Below are 15149 nucleotides of genomic sequence, written 5' to 3' on the forward strand. Positions count from 1 at the left end.
TGGTGATGCTGAGTGTTTCTTGGCAAAAAGGAAACCATCAATAGACAGAGGGATGAACTTCTCCTGGATGCACTAAGTGTCTATAAACATCCTGTCTGCTGGTAGAGAGCAGTCTTCATCTCCTAGGAACAGAGTTCTAGCCTCCCACCTCCTGGTTTATGGGTAGGCTTTGGGTCTAATGGTGATATAGGGGTGGTGTCTTTGTGTTCTGTGCATGGCCTGATTTGTCAGGCTTGCTTGGCAGGGGATGCAAACTCTATGAATCCCAGCAGTGGTGGTGCTTGCAGCAGCTTCCCAAGCATTCCAGCTGCAGGTCTGTTGTCTCAGTCTGTTGGATTCCCTGGAATCCCATGCCCTGGGAAAAGTGGTTCTAGGGAGCCTTCCTGTGGCCCCTGTGCTTGGAAACCCTCAATGCTTTGGTGCCTCCAGACAATGGTTTGCATTGGTGGGAATTCGGGAGGTGACATAGTCCCCTTCTCCAATGATCATAGAACAAACAGTTTAGGTCGGAGGAGACCTTAAAGATCATCTGGTTCCAACCCTGCTGTGGACAGGGTTGCTCCCCACTGGATCATACTGCTCAGGGCCTCACTAACCTGGTCTTGAGCACCTGAAGGGATGGGGCACCCACAGCCCTGGGCAGCCAGTGCCCTGATCAGCAGCCCCGATTCAGGAGCATTTCCCCTCTTTCTGTGAGCAGAATCAGGGCAGTGCCAGCAGCTGTCCCACAGTGGGATGGTACTGCTTCCCCTGACAGAGGCGTAGAGGGAGGAAGCGAGAGACAAGCAGCTGGGAGATGAGGAAACGAGGAGTGCTGAGGCCATGGGAACGTCCAACTCAGCTGCCATTTTCTGAAGAGAAATTCTGTATTGGGTTGTTTTTTTTGCACTGTAATGGAAGGTGGAAGTGAAAGGCGGAAGGAACTCGCTGGTGGTGTGGAGAAATATAACTGCTGTGGGGAAGAGCTGGCTGAAGGGCACAGAGCTGCACCAGGCAGGGAAATGGAGGAATGTCCCAAGCCTGGGATGCAGTGGGATGAGAGCTGGGAGTCCCCTCTGCACCCACTTCCAGGCAGCAGCACTGGGGTGGGAAGAAAAGGGCCTTGTTAGGGCAATTTCTGCTGGCAGCATCCTGGGCATTGCAACCAGTGCCATGGGAAAGCAACCAGTAAGATTGGTCTCCTGGGGTATGCAGTCCATGGACATGCTGCACTGTGTTGTTGTGTTCTCAAAGTTGGAGCATTTCCACCCCAAAACCCAGCATGTGTGGGTACATGCAGCTAGTGCAGGCAGGACTGTGCTGTACCAGAGCTCCTTCCAGGGCTGGGGCATGTCAGTAAGGAGACAAAATGAGAGCAAGTATGTGCCTTCTCAAGGAGATTTTAGTCTAAAAGGGAAAAAAAAATGTAAATAAGAGTGTGTTTTCCTATTGAATATTTTCAGGACTGTGCAGACTCCCTTGTTTACTTTACTATAATGCTAACTCCTTCAGTTGCAGTGGCTTCAGTTCAACAAAGTGGACAATCATAGCTTTTAAGTGCTTGCTCTGCTGGGTGCTGACTTCTTGTTGGTGCTCAGCCTTCAAACTGACCTGCAGTGGGCAAATCCCATCTGCTGGGCACAGTGGTGTGAGTGTCCCAGCAGGGATGGGCAGCGGCATCACTGAGGGGATGGAAGCCTCACACTGAATGTGAAATGGTTCATTTTGGGCAGCTTAGCGCAGTGGGTTTGTGCATTTACATCCTGAGACAAGAACCAGAGCCTCTTTCCTTCTAGAAAAGTCAGACTTTTCCGGTGGCTTCCTGCAAATATATTTCTTTTATGAAAAGCAATGCTGTGCTCTGTCTCAGGAGTGCTGCAGTGGAAAACATGTGCTCCTCCAGCAGCACGGAAATCTGGGAGCACAGAGTTTGGCTGATGAAAGGAGCTCAGAGCCAACCCGCCCCGTGCTGGAATTTGGGTGGTCGGGGGGAGAAGGGGGGGAGGTGGGTGTGAACCCACCTGGGTGTGAAAGGGCAAAGCCTTCACCCGTGTCAGAGGGCAGGCGGAGCGAGCAGGGGATGAATGCAGCCATGCACTGCGTCCAGATGCGCCGTGGGGTGACCCTTCCAAGGCAGAGCCGAGGGCAGGGGTGAGCCACACACATGCCAACACTGTTAGAAACGTGCTGCTGCTCTGCTGCTTGCTTGCAAATGGCTTATGGGAAGTCATCACACCTGCAAGATGTGGTCTCAGGAGACATGTAAAGGAAAGGCTTGTGTGATGTCAGTATGTCAGTGCAGGGGAAGGATGGGCTCGACTGAGACATGGGCTTCAAGGCAGCCAGCTGCGACTCCAGCAGCTCGTGGGTTGTCTCTGAGCCCTTTCTGGTGCCACATCTGGGAGACTTTGCAGAAACCTGTAACTTCCTGGAAGACAAACATTCTTTGCAATGATTAGTGATGCCTTCATGTTTTGTAATGGTTTTGGTTTTTGAGTAAGCAGTTTGCAGGAGTCCGGAACTGCTCCTAGGAAAGATCACTTGGCACTATGCAGAGAGGTATAGGGTGCCAATGAGGGCATGGAGGGTCCTCCTGCTGGGGTTTCCTGAGGGAGCAGCTCAGCACCTTGCAGCTTTTCATCCTATTTCCTCTTTCAGTTACACCTTTTCTCTACTTCCTTCTGGTTTTTTTCCGTGCATCAAGCTCTATTGTCTGCGACAAATGCAAACCTGGTTTTATTATAACTGCTCCTTTGGGAGGAGAATCACGATCTCCAGTTTGGAAATCAGTTCTGCAGATCCTGTTGGCCCTCAGAAGGCACTTGTTGCATTTTTGGTTTCGTGGATCCAGGTGGATGTATTCAGGACTTGCACCAGGGCTTCCTGTGCAGCTCTTTCATCATTTTGCCTTTGGTCCAAAGGTTTCACAAAGGGGATGGGTGCTCCATTTCAGTGTCTAAGGCTCCTACCGTAGATCCTCCAATACTGCGTTGCTATTCTTCCTCACAGCACTCTTAGAGCTGTGAACCAGAGGATGGCTCCATGGAGAGGTGAGGTGGCAGAGTGATGGTGCTAGCAGCCATGACCTTACCATTACAGCTGATTTTATAACACCGTTCTGAGGGCACCTCCAGTTGCTGCAAGCTGCAGGCTTCCTGATCTCCGTACCCAGCATGGCGTGTATGCTTCTAGCAGTGTCCATTGCTTTGGATGTGGTTCACAGGCTGATGGCTTCCAGCTCAGGGCTGGCACACATGGGCCAGCACCCAACTAGCTCAGTGTAATCCTACAGCTGGGCAGGCAACAGATCATCATTTCTCCTATCATGCAGACAGCAAACTACCTGCAGGCTTGTCCCTGACTGCAGGGCATTCATCCCTGTGCTCCAGCTGGAGGGACCTGATTGTGCAACACTGGTTCCCATGGGTGATGGGGACACACCCTGCTGATTGCCCACACAGATGTGGATTGGCACCAGCAAGTGATTAAACCAGCAAATGTGGCTGGTTCCCTTCCTTAGCTTGTAACTAAAGAGCAGGAAAAAGTGAAATAAACAAAGCAAAGCCACAGAGCAGTCACGCAAGGCAAAGGGAACCAAGGAGCATCAGCAGAAAGCGCTTCTAGGAGCACCATCTGTGAGCACTCCAGGGTCAGGAAATGCTGCTCCTGGTGGAGTTCATGGTATGAGTGTGCATGGCCGGAAACAGACTGGGGGTGAGGTGGTGCAGTTGTGCCTTTCATTTGCTCAGCATCTTTTATTTTTTTCCTTATTATTTTTTCTTTTTTCTACGTAAATCCAGCAAACAGGGAACTTCAAGTCATATTTCATATTTCTCATAGATTTTTGACTGCAGGATTGTTTGTGGATTTTCTTCTGCAGGGCTGCTTTTAGCTCATATCCTTGCTGCTGTTAGCTTGAAATGTAGGAAAATGGTGGCAAGTGGCCATGGCAGAGCACCAGCCCAGGGAAAGGGCACCCTGCCAACAAGGCAACTCTCCAGGACTGGGGTGCACTGCGCCGTGAGCTCACGTATGGGGTCATGCAGGCTGCTGTACTGACACACACACACAGGAACATACCCTTTCTCCAGAAATAACCAGAAAACCAGACAGTCTCGGAGCTGTCTGATTACCTTCACAGTTACTGTCTGGTTACCTTTACCCAGTGCACCTTTACAGCAAGAGGTGCAGCTTCTGTTTCGTCTTAGCAGTTCTTGAAGCAATCCCATTGCCTCACTGCTTATTGGGTTTCCTGATGCCCCTGAGCTATTGGGAAGCTGTTTGTCTGCTCTTCCTCTGTCAGTCCCAAGGTGAAGGCACTGAGGGTCATAATGGGTCAGGATGCCATGTGCCTACTGTGTAAAAGCCTTGATGAAGAGAAAGGAGGTGCTGAGATTGTTCAGAAAGCTGTGGGTGGACGTGTTGGGAGAATCAAAGTGCTGCTTTTAGCTGGGCTCTTCCTCCTGCTCTTGCTTTAATATGTCACTTAGGGGACAACTGTGGGATACAGTTTGGTTGTACTCATGGGGAGCGTGGGTTGCTGGGGTGCTTGGGGCTGGTGGCAGGGAGGGATGCTCTGCATGCTGAAGTATTTCTGCACCCCCAACCTGGGGATGCTCAGGGGCACTGGGGAGCACAGTGAGTAATGCACCGAGTAGGTGGTCCCAGGCCTGCTGCCCAAACGTTCCTCTGAGCTACTATATTTGGATACCACGAGCAAAGTGACTTCACCTTCCTGTTTAGAAACAGCCCCCGAAGCTGCAACCCCACTGCTGACGCTCACCCCACAGCAAAACCTCTTCTCCTGCAGCACGGGGGCTGCAGAGCTGCGCTGTTCCTGCTTAATTGTAACCAGACTCCCCAAGAAATGTCTGCTGCAGTATTTATAAATACCGCAGCCAGCAGCTGCTAATGCCAAACAGGAAATTTTAAGCTGAACAAACTTTTCCACGTTTCTAAGTGAGAAAAGTAAACTGTAGCTAAGATCTTTTTTTTCTTTTTAATGGAAAAAAAAAAAAAGGTCTAAATAGCAACTGACTTCCACATCCTCAGAAAGGTTCATGATTCTTGACATCTCTGTGCCTTGCAGATTGGCCTTTCTGTAAGCAGTGTCTGCACAGTGATGTGGAAGGTGGCTATTTGATTGACATATCTTAAAACCAGACCTCTATACAAGCCTTTGTGCTGCATGGCGTGGCAGTCCAGCTAGCGATACAGCCTATAAATTAGGGCTGTTTGGGGCCCAAGATGGGCTGTTGGGAAGCTTTCTGTAGTGGTATGTGTTGTACACGCTCTTGTGGTAGCAGCCCATCTCAGTGGATTGGCATTCTGAGCTATTAATGTAATTGTTAGTGAAAACAATGCAGAACTTGAGTGGAAAATGATGAGTTAGAGATGAAGCCAAGTGTGAGCAGCGACCACCAGGAGGAAACCAGCCCTTCATGTTTTGAGCTCTTTTCCCTGAAGCTGTTTTTATTTTCTAGGATTTTCTGGTTTCTGCTGGTTTGTTAGTTGGGTTCGAGGTGATATTTTGGAGCGTTAAGGCATAGAAAAATGTAACACCAAATCTTAGTGGATTTATTTGCTTTAAACAACTTCTGCCATTTATGAAGTCACCGAATTCCTTCTTCAGACGAGAGGCGTTACTAAGCTTTTAAAAACTGATTTGTGTCACTTCACAGACAAAGGTGTTGAAATAGAGATGAAATGAAGCAGATGTCCTCACTGTGCGTATTCTGAAATCATCTTCTCCAAATCAGCTTAGGGATAAACTATACCAGGAGTGCTTGGAAATAACTGGCTGTCTTCCATCTTTGCCATCGCCTTCATGCACAACTATTCCTAAAAGCTTGCTTTTCAGTAAACTCTTATGGTAGTGTCTTAATGGAAAGAGAGGTTTGCTGAAGTCTTTTGATACTGAGATGTCATTGTTTTGAAATTCCTTTGGTAGCCATTCCTTATCCATTTCAACGATGACAGTTGGTGGCTGGTCAATGCCTTGTGTGATGCCTTGCTGTAGATCTTGCAACCATGTGCAGGTGAGATGACTGAATTTGTTCCTCTGCTTTCATGCATCAGAGCCCTTGGGATAGCCTCAGCTCCTCACAGTTGGCTGTTCTTTGCCTCTTGTTTGTGTTCAGGTGTTCCCAGGGTCAGCTTCATCCCCTGACTACAGGGACTCAGCAACATGCAGATGCAAGACAAAGCAGCTGAGCTAAGGTCAGGCACCAGGACTGTGGCAAGGAGGAGGCCTGGTTAATAGTTTTGTAAAGCTATCAGTGAGATGCTCCTCCTGCATAACTGATGAGAACATTCCGGTTGCCTATTATTAAGCTCTAAGAGCTTTGCTTTTCCCCCATAATGCTGTTTGGATTGGGGTTATTTTTATATCTCTGCCCATCAGCCTGAAAGGGCATTGCCTGAGCCCCCCTCTTTATTTATTTTAATGTAAATAAGTGTGACAGTGTTATTCGGGCTTCTCTCAATTTCTGCATGATTAATAGGGAATGGCAAAGATAGAGCGGAACTGAGTCTGTTCTTCAGGTTTTTGGGGAAAAAACACGTGGAAGTGGGTAACTGTGTCTCAAAAAGCAAAGTTGACTCACTCCAAACCGAGACAAACATTGAGTCATGAATGCATTGGCTTGCACCATCCACTGCCAAACATCAGGTTACAGATGGTTCAGTGTAAGACATCACCATGACAGTTTGAATAGAGAGACGTGAAAAGAGGGACAAGCTACAGATCTAATACTACAGCTGTCCACTGTAGCATGGGTTGTTTAAGGTAAACGCAAACTGGAATGCCCATAAAGAGTGAAAGCAACTGGCCAAAGCCCTGTGTGCCAAGTCCCTGCTGAGGCGGCATTGCTCCACCATGCCTCAGGCTCTGGGCTTACAGCACTGAGCTGGCCTGGAATCTTTACTACACTTAGTAGCAAATTAGATCTGGTTAAGGAATTTTCCAGTCAAACCTTCCTTTGCTGGGAAACGTGGATTCAGTGAAACCGTAACTTTGTGAAACATATGAGACAAGCTCTTGTTATACCAAATTTTCCACCCAAGGTAAGAGGAATGGAGACCATCACAGCGTAACTCCCACTTGGGTTTGAGAAGCTGAGGTTGGTATTTCAGGCTGAATTTAGGCTAGAAAGAAGCTCACCTCAACCTTCCCTGATTTCTGTACCATGTGCTCACCAGCAATTGTAACTGCCTTGAAAAGGATGGGAAAGGGGAAGAAATGGCAGTTCCTGGTTTTGAGCTGCTCTGCAAAGGGTAGCTTCCTTCATTCTGTGCTATGTCAAGTGAGTCTGTCCTGCTGAAAGTGAGACTGCACCTTGAAATAGATTTTCTTATAGATTAATCGAGGCTCTCAGAACTGTGCCCATTAGAAAGAGTGAGGCTCTGCTCAGCTGACACTGTAGTTTCACCTACTCACATCCCGATGACAACAATATGCAGCTTGGGCTGTAGGGCAGGATAGATGGGCCTGGGAGCAAAGGCAGAACGATACTGTTGTGGTCTCTGCCTAAGCCACAGCCTGAATGCCCCCATCCTGGCAATTCTGGTCTTGTCACTAATAACCCGGACTGTGATGTACACCTTGCTGGGCTAGCCTGAACAGTAATGCTCTTTGAGGACCAATACGTGCCACACACTGGCTAAAAGCAACTGTATAATATATTTATTAATGCTGCTGTGGCAAAAGACATCCACCCACCAGGTATCTACTAATAGATGCAACACTCCATGTACTTGAGTTATCTACTCCCAGACCACTCCATCATGGAAAGAAGCTTGTACCTTCTGTTTCCCTTGTTAATTTCAGTCAGGACAGGAATTCAGTGAGGTAGCAGGCAGAGCACCTGCTCACAGCCCAACTTCCAATGGCCGTGCCTGGTAGCAGGCAGCTCCTGGCTAGCTCCATCTCTGCCCCATCCCAACTTCACAGCACTCTGCTGCAGACTTTGGCTTGGAATGATGCTGAAGCTCAGCTGATGTTATCAGCCACACAGGTCCACCTCTCTATTTAAGTAGACTGCCTAAATGAATTTGTATGCCATTCACCGTATCCAATTGAGCTACCTGTGGAAGATGATCTGTCCTTTTTCAACTGTGTGCTTATGGGATGCAGGCTGCTGCAGGGTTTTAGTCTTTGATGGCTGTAAGTACTGCTCACTTTGCATTGGCAGAGACTCTGGAATTTGTTCTGTGCTTCATCTGCTGGCTTTTAAAGCGAATTTTTGTTGCTTTTTATGAGCCTTATGTAGAAAATGAACCACCACTGTAAGGTAGAAGAATAATTGTCTGTCTGAACACTTTCCTGGTTCTAGTAATCGGTTTCTGGAGATTAGATAGCCATGTCTGTGGCAGTCAATTATATCCAAGGTGTCACACATTTACTGTGGGCACAGAACTGCCATCACTCTAAGCAGGCTCATGATTTCCCTCTGAAGAGGGTTATTATAATTGGAACCACCTGCACTCACTGAAGCCAGGAGCATTTTGGCTTCAACACAGCTTTGCTGAGAACGTTAATGCAATTACTTATGTGAGCTAAAACCTGTAAAGGATGTTTTTCTGTTGTCTCTGCATTAATTGTTTCCAGCTTGCAGCATGGAAATGTTATTTTCCCTGGGAGGCCACAGGGAGAAGGGAAAGGAGGAATGTCAGGACAAATGGAAGGTTTGGGTGAATGTAGGAGGTTCTTGGGGTTTTTCCTCCTACTCTTGCTTTCATTAAGTCATGGGAACATAGGTACAACTAATCTAGTCAGACTGAGTAGAGCAGACCTTTGTCAGCCACAGGGCAGCTCTTAATTTGTAGCAGCAAAGCTCTCTTAAATGGGTCATTTGGGTCTCCAGGGGTCTCTTGCTGTTTGAAAACAGGTCCTCAGTTTGCCTTCTGTGGCTGCTGAAGTAGAACCGGCTGTGCAGCTTTCTTCACCTTGCTGTTGTGTCTGTGCTGTTCTGCTTTACAAATGCCAGCCCTTCTGCTTTCCCTTCATTTGTTTAGTCTTCTCATCCTCTTTCTTGCCTCAGTGTGCAATGAGAGTGCTGAGCATGGCATTGAGCTAGCTCAGCAACCTCCAGCTGGGTTGGCTGAGCACCTTTGCTTTGAGAAGCATCCACCAATTCATCTGTAATCACATTCCAGCTTTTCACACTTTTCTTCCCATGTTCACCTCAGAAAATACCCACTTTAAATTTCTTTATTCTCTTGGCCAAATTTATTGTCCTTCCTTTCATATCTCTTCTCTTTTTCAGTCCTCCTCCTCTCTCCCTCTGATTGTGGTCTTACCAATGTCCTTCTTGTGCGGAGACTTTGGAATGCAGCTGAGCTACTGCTGCTTGAAACTCTGACTACAGGGAGATGGCCAAGTTCTCAGATTCCCTAAGTATCTGAGATGTTGACTGTTCACGCCCTCTTTAACTTCTGTGTAGGAAATATCTGTGGATGCACTCATGGCACTTGAGGAAAAAGGCTCCGTGCATGGAGCCTGATGTTTGGAGTACTTGAACTCCCTGTTCTTGAGGGGGGTGTTGGAAACAGTGCCCGAATCTCCTACGCCTTTGAAGGCTTCAACCATGCATGTCAACACTTGGATCTGGAAGCAGATGTACTGAAGAAATGTTCCCAGCTCAGAATGACTCATTAGCAGAGCTTGGGTTGAGGCCATACAAGCTCCAATTGTCCCCTCTCCAGCCGCTGGCCTGTTCCAGAGAGGCTGCGTGGAATAGATGACCCTTGCTCATTAACTAACACATGAACATCCTTTCCCATCAGTAGCTTCCACATGCTGAAATTACTCACTTGACATCCAAATATTAATGGAAAATAGCTTTTTAATACTGAAAGCTATTCTCTCCTTGTGCTGTCCAAACCATAGCTTCTTGGATGGGCTTCTGATGTGCTGCTGCTTTCTCCAAAGCAACCATCTCCTGTAAATAGTAAGCACCTAATGGAAAAGGAATGCATATATCTGAAACCCTTAGAAAGAGAGATCATGAAGGTGTTTTCACTCTAGAGGGATTATGAGCTAAGGAGCAGGAAGGCAAGCAGTGCACAGCCTGATTGATTTTGATCATTTCTGACTTAGTACCGAGGACGTTAACTGGTCGTTCTTCCCAGACATCCCAGTTTCTCCTCCAGAAGCAGAGCAGGGGTGTTGCAGAGTCCTTCTGGTCGGGGTATTTTGGTGTGGTTTTCCTGGGAGGGTCTCTCCCACTACTTGTTCCGCTTTTCTGTTCCATTTTTGAAACTGCAAGCTAATTGTTGTGCCAACGTTAAGAGCACGGTGCCACAACAGACGCCAATTTGCTGTATTGAACGTAAGCAAGATTATTAGCCTGCTTACATAAAGTTCCTTCAGGCACGTCAAGTATTTTAGTTGTGGAATGAACGTAGTCATTTTAATATGGCCAGACTGTATCCAGACAGTCTAGGGATTTCAAAAATCATTTCCTTAAATTTATTGCTGTTTCAGGCTTTCGTTTTGCCTATAACATGGTGTGCCTAAGTTTCTTTTGCAGCCTACTCACCATCTGCAAAGTTGTTTTCAATGTGCTACTGTGCCTTGATCCATTTCCTCAATAACTGATGCCTCATACTAAGTAGTAAAAGTGCCTTTGCTGGGCTGTGCAGTACCAGAATGGAGTCTTTGACCCAAGATCTTCCCCACCTTGCAGTCTTTGCAGAGATGTTGGTGTCATCTAAGTGGAATCACCCTTTGGGCAAGAGATAGACCTGGCCCTGTGTTAAGCTGTGATGTGATGCCCAACCTGTCCCACTTGGCCTTGCAGGGTTGGTGGCCTCAGAGCTAACTTTAAGAGCAGGCAATGACTGGAGTTTTCTTTCCTGTGAACTTTCCAGAGGGTCCTGAGTGGAGCACAACATCTTGCATAGGTCTGTCAGCATCATCTGACTGTCTTGCCATTCCTATCACCTTTGCTGCCCATGGAGCAAATCACTTTGGAGTAATGTCAGACAAATGCTCTTCAGTGTGGTGGCAGTGCAAAGACGTGCCTGGTGCTTTGCATATTAATTCCTTTTTTTCCCTAGCTAAGTCTAATTTAAAAACACCAAAAGAAAGTAACTGAGAACTACTTTGATGTTGAGACAAAGAGCATTTATTCATGGTCAGAAACAAGAGTGTAGAACCATCATTAGGATTTCTGATTATTGTTCTACCATGTGCCATTTAAGACCACACTTCCTCCATCCTTACCTTAGCTGTATTCAAAAGGCTGAATTCTAAGCTTGTTCCCAGTGTCTTGAAGAACGTGTTTGTTTCTGATTTGACTCAGACAATAGTGATTCTCTTGCAACCAAAAAAAAGCAGTAAGCCCTTGTCTGGATCCTGTGGTTTTCTATGGCTTGATTCTCCAGATGGTTTTGTTATTTCACCTTTGGTTGTGTAATCTGGAATGCTAGTGCAGACCATGAGCCATGCACACACCAGCTGGCTCTTAATCTGACAGTTCTAGCAATCACTGTAGTAATGTTAAAGCACACAGGAGCCTTAGTCTCTCTGGGACTGAAAGGCCCTGGAGTCAGCACATGGTCTTGTCATATATTCCTTAATCAACTCTAGAGCTCAAGTTTCAATTCTTCATCATCTGCTTAATGTCACCATAAATACATGTCCATTGCTGTGTAATTAATATGGTTTTTACTTATATAACAGTGTCAGAACTTTCTGGATTTCCTGTGCTCATTTGAGAAGTGGAAGAACATGGGTGTGGGTTGGTAGGTGGAAGAAATGAGGTCCTTCCTCAGCCTCCAGTTCTATAGAGCCAGATACAGGAATGGTGGCAAATCAATCCAGCTTCTTGGTGGATGGATGTAGGCCTTCATACTTAACTGGTGATGATCCCATTTACATCAATGCTGAACTTAACCTCTGAATTACCTGAATTATTCCTGCATTTTGTATACTGATGAAAGCAAACTATTGGCCAGAACATGGGATCAATGCTGTTCTGCAGGTCATCAGTCCCCACAGGGGTTAGAATGACACCTGGGCCTGGTCGAAGAGCCTGGCTTCCTTCACTAAGATACAAAACCTTTTTGCTTTTTTTACCAATGGACTTTTAATCTTAAGGAGTCTTCATGACTTTGCCTGCCCACGTTAGTGACTGCAGATTGAAAGAGCCTGTATTCTTGTGTGAGGATAAAATATGTATTTCCATATTCCCATATACCATGTGCTGGGTTTCTCCTATAGCCTCTTGGTTGCTTTTTGGGTTTCTTTTCCTTCCATTAGTTCCTCCAAATTGCATTGTGTTCACGAAGGGCTCTTGATGTCTGTTATTCCTGTGCTGCAGCATTCCACACCAACTAAGAAAGGCTGGTCAGCAGGACCCAGTCTTGCCACCCCCAAACATTCCAACAAGTTCATAGGAGAAAATGGCAAGAGAAAAGAGATTTGCTTAAACATTAAATGGAAAATAGTAATATTAATAATGAAGCGTTGATAGGATTTGAAAAGAAAGATCTAATATCCCAGAGCTCTTGGATGAATGTCTTGGGGGGTGCGCAAGGAGAATTAACATGGAATTCAGATGTTGGCCTTCAGGATGTGTTTCTTTAGGAGGTGTTTTAAGTTCTCCATCAGTTTGGAAAACCTCTTTCCAGACCTGTCTTACCCAGCAACAGATTAAAATAGGAACCAAAGCCTGCTCTATGAGCCGAGTGAGACTCAGAACAAGCTTATTGCTGCACACCTGTGCCCATCTGAATCCTGGTGAAAGCGAGAGAGGTTTTGGTTCAGTGTTTTCTCTGCAGATTCCTGAAGTTTCCCCCTCAGCTGCTGAAATAGCGAAGGGACAGAGATCCTCCAGCTCTCTGAGTGAAATGAAGCCACCTTTTCTGTGACATTTGAACCATCCTTTTTCCTCTGATGTGAAAAACACGCTGACAGTAATGCAATCCGCTTGGTTTCTGCAGGCGTTATTGCACCAACTTGGTGCCACTGTAAATTCCAGCGTGCTTTTACTGAGAAGGCATCTGGAGTTCAGCTTATAGAAGAAAAGTAGAAAGTGTGGAGGATTGATAAGGAAAGTGCTGCTTGCTTTGGGGCCAAGCAATAAAACGAGTGGAAAAATTGGAAATGAAAGGAAATTTCCTCAATAATCCGGATTCTGATTTTGCTGTTAGAAATGAATTTAGTTAAACAGGGTTTTGAAAAGCTGAAAATTACATCAGGAGAAAAAGCAGTTTTAGTTCAATCACTTTTGGGGAGGTAACGTTACGTCAGTGTTTATGTTTCAGTCTGCTTTCCCTCTGAACTGGCAGGCTGTAACTGTTCTCCCATCTTTTAAGGTGAGGACAATTAGATTTCTATGACCAATGAATGAGATGTAGAGCACAGACATTGGGATGCATAGGGAGGATCCTGGGAGATGGTGGCAGGCCATTGTGTACCCCATTTCCATAGTGTGAAGCAATGACCTTATGGCCATGTCTGACCTTGATACTAAGGGGGATCTGAGGACACGGACTGGCTGCTTGCCCTCTGGTCTATTTTGTATATATCTGTCTTTGTGTTAATAACTGCTGGCTCTGGGAATGCTTCCTTCTAGTAAACACAGCTTTGGGTTGTTCCCTCGTCTCAAACATGTTGCGAGGGCGGCATCTGTGCTTTTTAAGGGCTTCTCTTTCATTATGTATTTCTTCTCTATGCCAGTGCCTTCAGCCATCAATTCTTAAAACAAAGATTAGGATGCTTCTAATCTCCTTCAATTGACCTGAGCAGTCCTTTGGTCAGGCAGACTAGGGTGGATTTGGATGCGGAAACCTTCCTACACTCCCTTGCTTTTCTTGAAGAGCTCTTCTGGCCTCAGCTTGCTTAAATCCTATACTGCTGTAGGCTCAGTGATGGCACATTCCTGCTGGGAATGCAGTGATTCTGGGCAGGGGTTGGTGCCATCTGGCTCAATGCCCTCACAAACTTGTACCAAGGAGGGCACAGCCTGCTGAAGCCCTCCTGCTCTGCAGTGGTGGCAATGTGCTATTTCAAAATGGAGGGAGAAGATTTTGCTGTGAAATTGATGCTTGTATGTAAACGCTGACATGGAGGAAAAACTGAGTCTGTAGTCCAACAGAAGGTCAGGAGGTGATGCTTTGTACTCAGCAGTGCTGGGTGATGGGAGGGCAGTGTTCCTTACATCAGTGCTGTTTATGAGACAAGAGATCCAGCAGAGAGAGGAGCTATATCTGACTGTGTGTATACAGATGACTCAAACAGACACCTCATCTATTCATAGGTTGTCTCCCAAACTGGTCCAATTCCTCCTGGCTCCAGTGGGGAGAGTTACGGGAATTTCAGTGGGTGTTAAAGTTGGCCATAAGGAATATCTTTCCCTTCTGTAATGCCTTGATTTTTATTTTTGTTTTTAATTGTTTCCTCCAAGACTGTGGTGCATTAATCAGTGGCAGCGTGGTGAGGCAGACAAGGAATTCCTAGAGCACAGTAGCTCTTGCTGATGATGAAACTGCTTTGTGCTGAAATCACGTCTGGGACACTGGGAAAGCAGGGTCAGTGAGGTGCTGTCTGGAGCCTGCTCTGGGGAGGTGATGCTTGTGGCCCATCAGAACAGGATAGGCATGCCTGTACCAGTGAGCAAAAAGAGGTGAAACCAGAGTACATACCGTGGAATGGCTGGGTTGTAAGGGACCTTAAAGTCCATCCAGTTCCATCCCCTGTCATGGGCTGGTTCACCCCCAGCTCAGTTGCCCAGGGCCCCGTCTAGTCTGGCCTTGGGCACCTCCAAGGGTGGGGCACCTTAGAGGTCGTTTCCAGCCTTAATGATTCTATGATTCTGAGTAAAGAATTTTCTCTGGGCAACAAAGCATGGGGGGGGGGGGGGGGGGGGGGAAGGGGGCTGGTGGCTGCCACTGCACGGTGAGCACTGTGCCCATGGGGAGCCACATTTGGGGCAGGGAGCAGTGATGAACCTGGCAGCACTCACACACATAAGAACACACGCCCAGGGACCGCTCAGCCCTGCACAATGGCAGAGGGGACGGCTCCTTTCCAAGTTCAGCAGTTAAAGGAAATGATCATATCAAGAAAGGAAACCCCCTTAACATCAATATGAGAATTAATCTGCACATAATTCAGAGCGCTTGTGATTTGGCTTGCAGTCATCGTTTCCCACTTACTTTTG

The sequence above is a fragment of the Excalfactoria chinensis genome, chromosome 13 (genome assembly GCF_039878825.1).
Source record: "Excalfactoria chinensis isolate bCotChi1 chromosome 13, bCotChi1.hap2, whole genome shotgun sequence".
NCBI classification, from domain to species: domain Eukaryota; kingdom Metazoa; phylum Chordata; class Aves; order Galliformes; family Phasianidae; genus Excalfactoria; species Excalfactoria chinensis.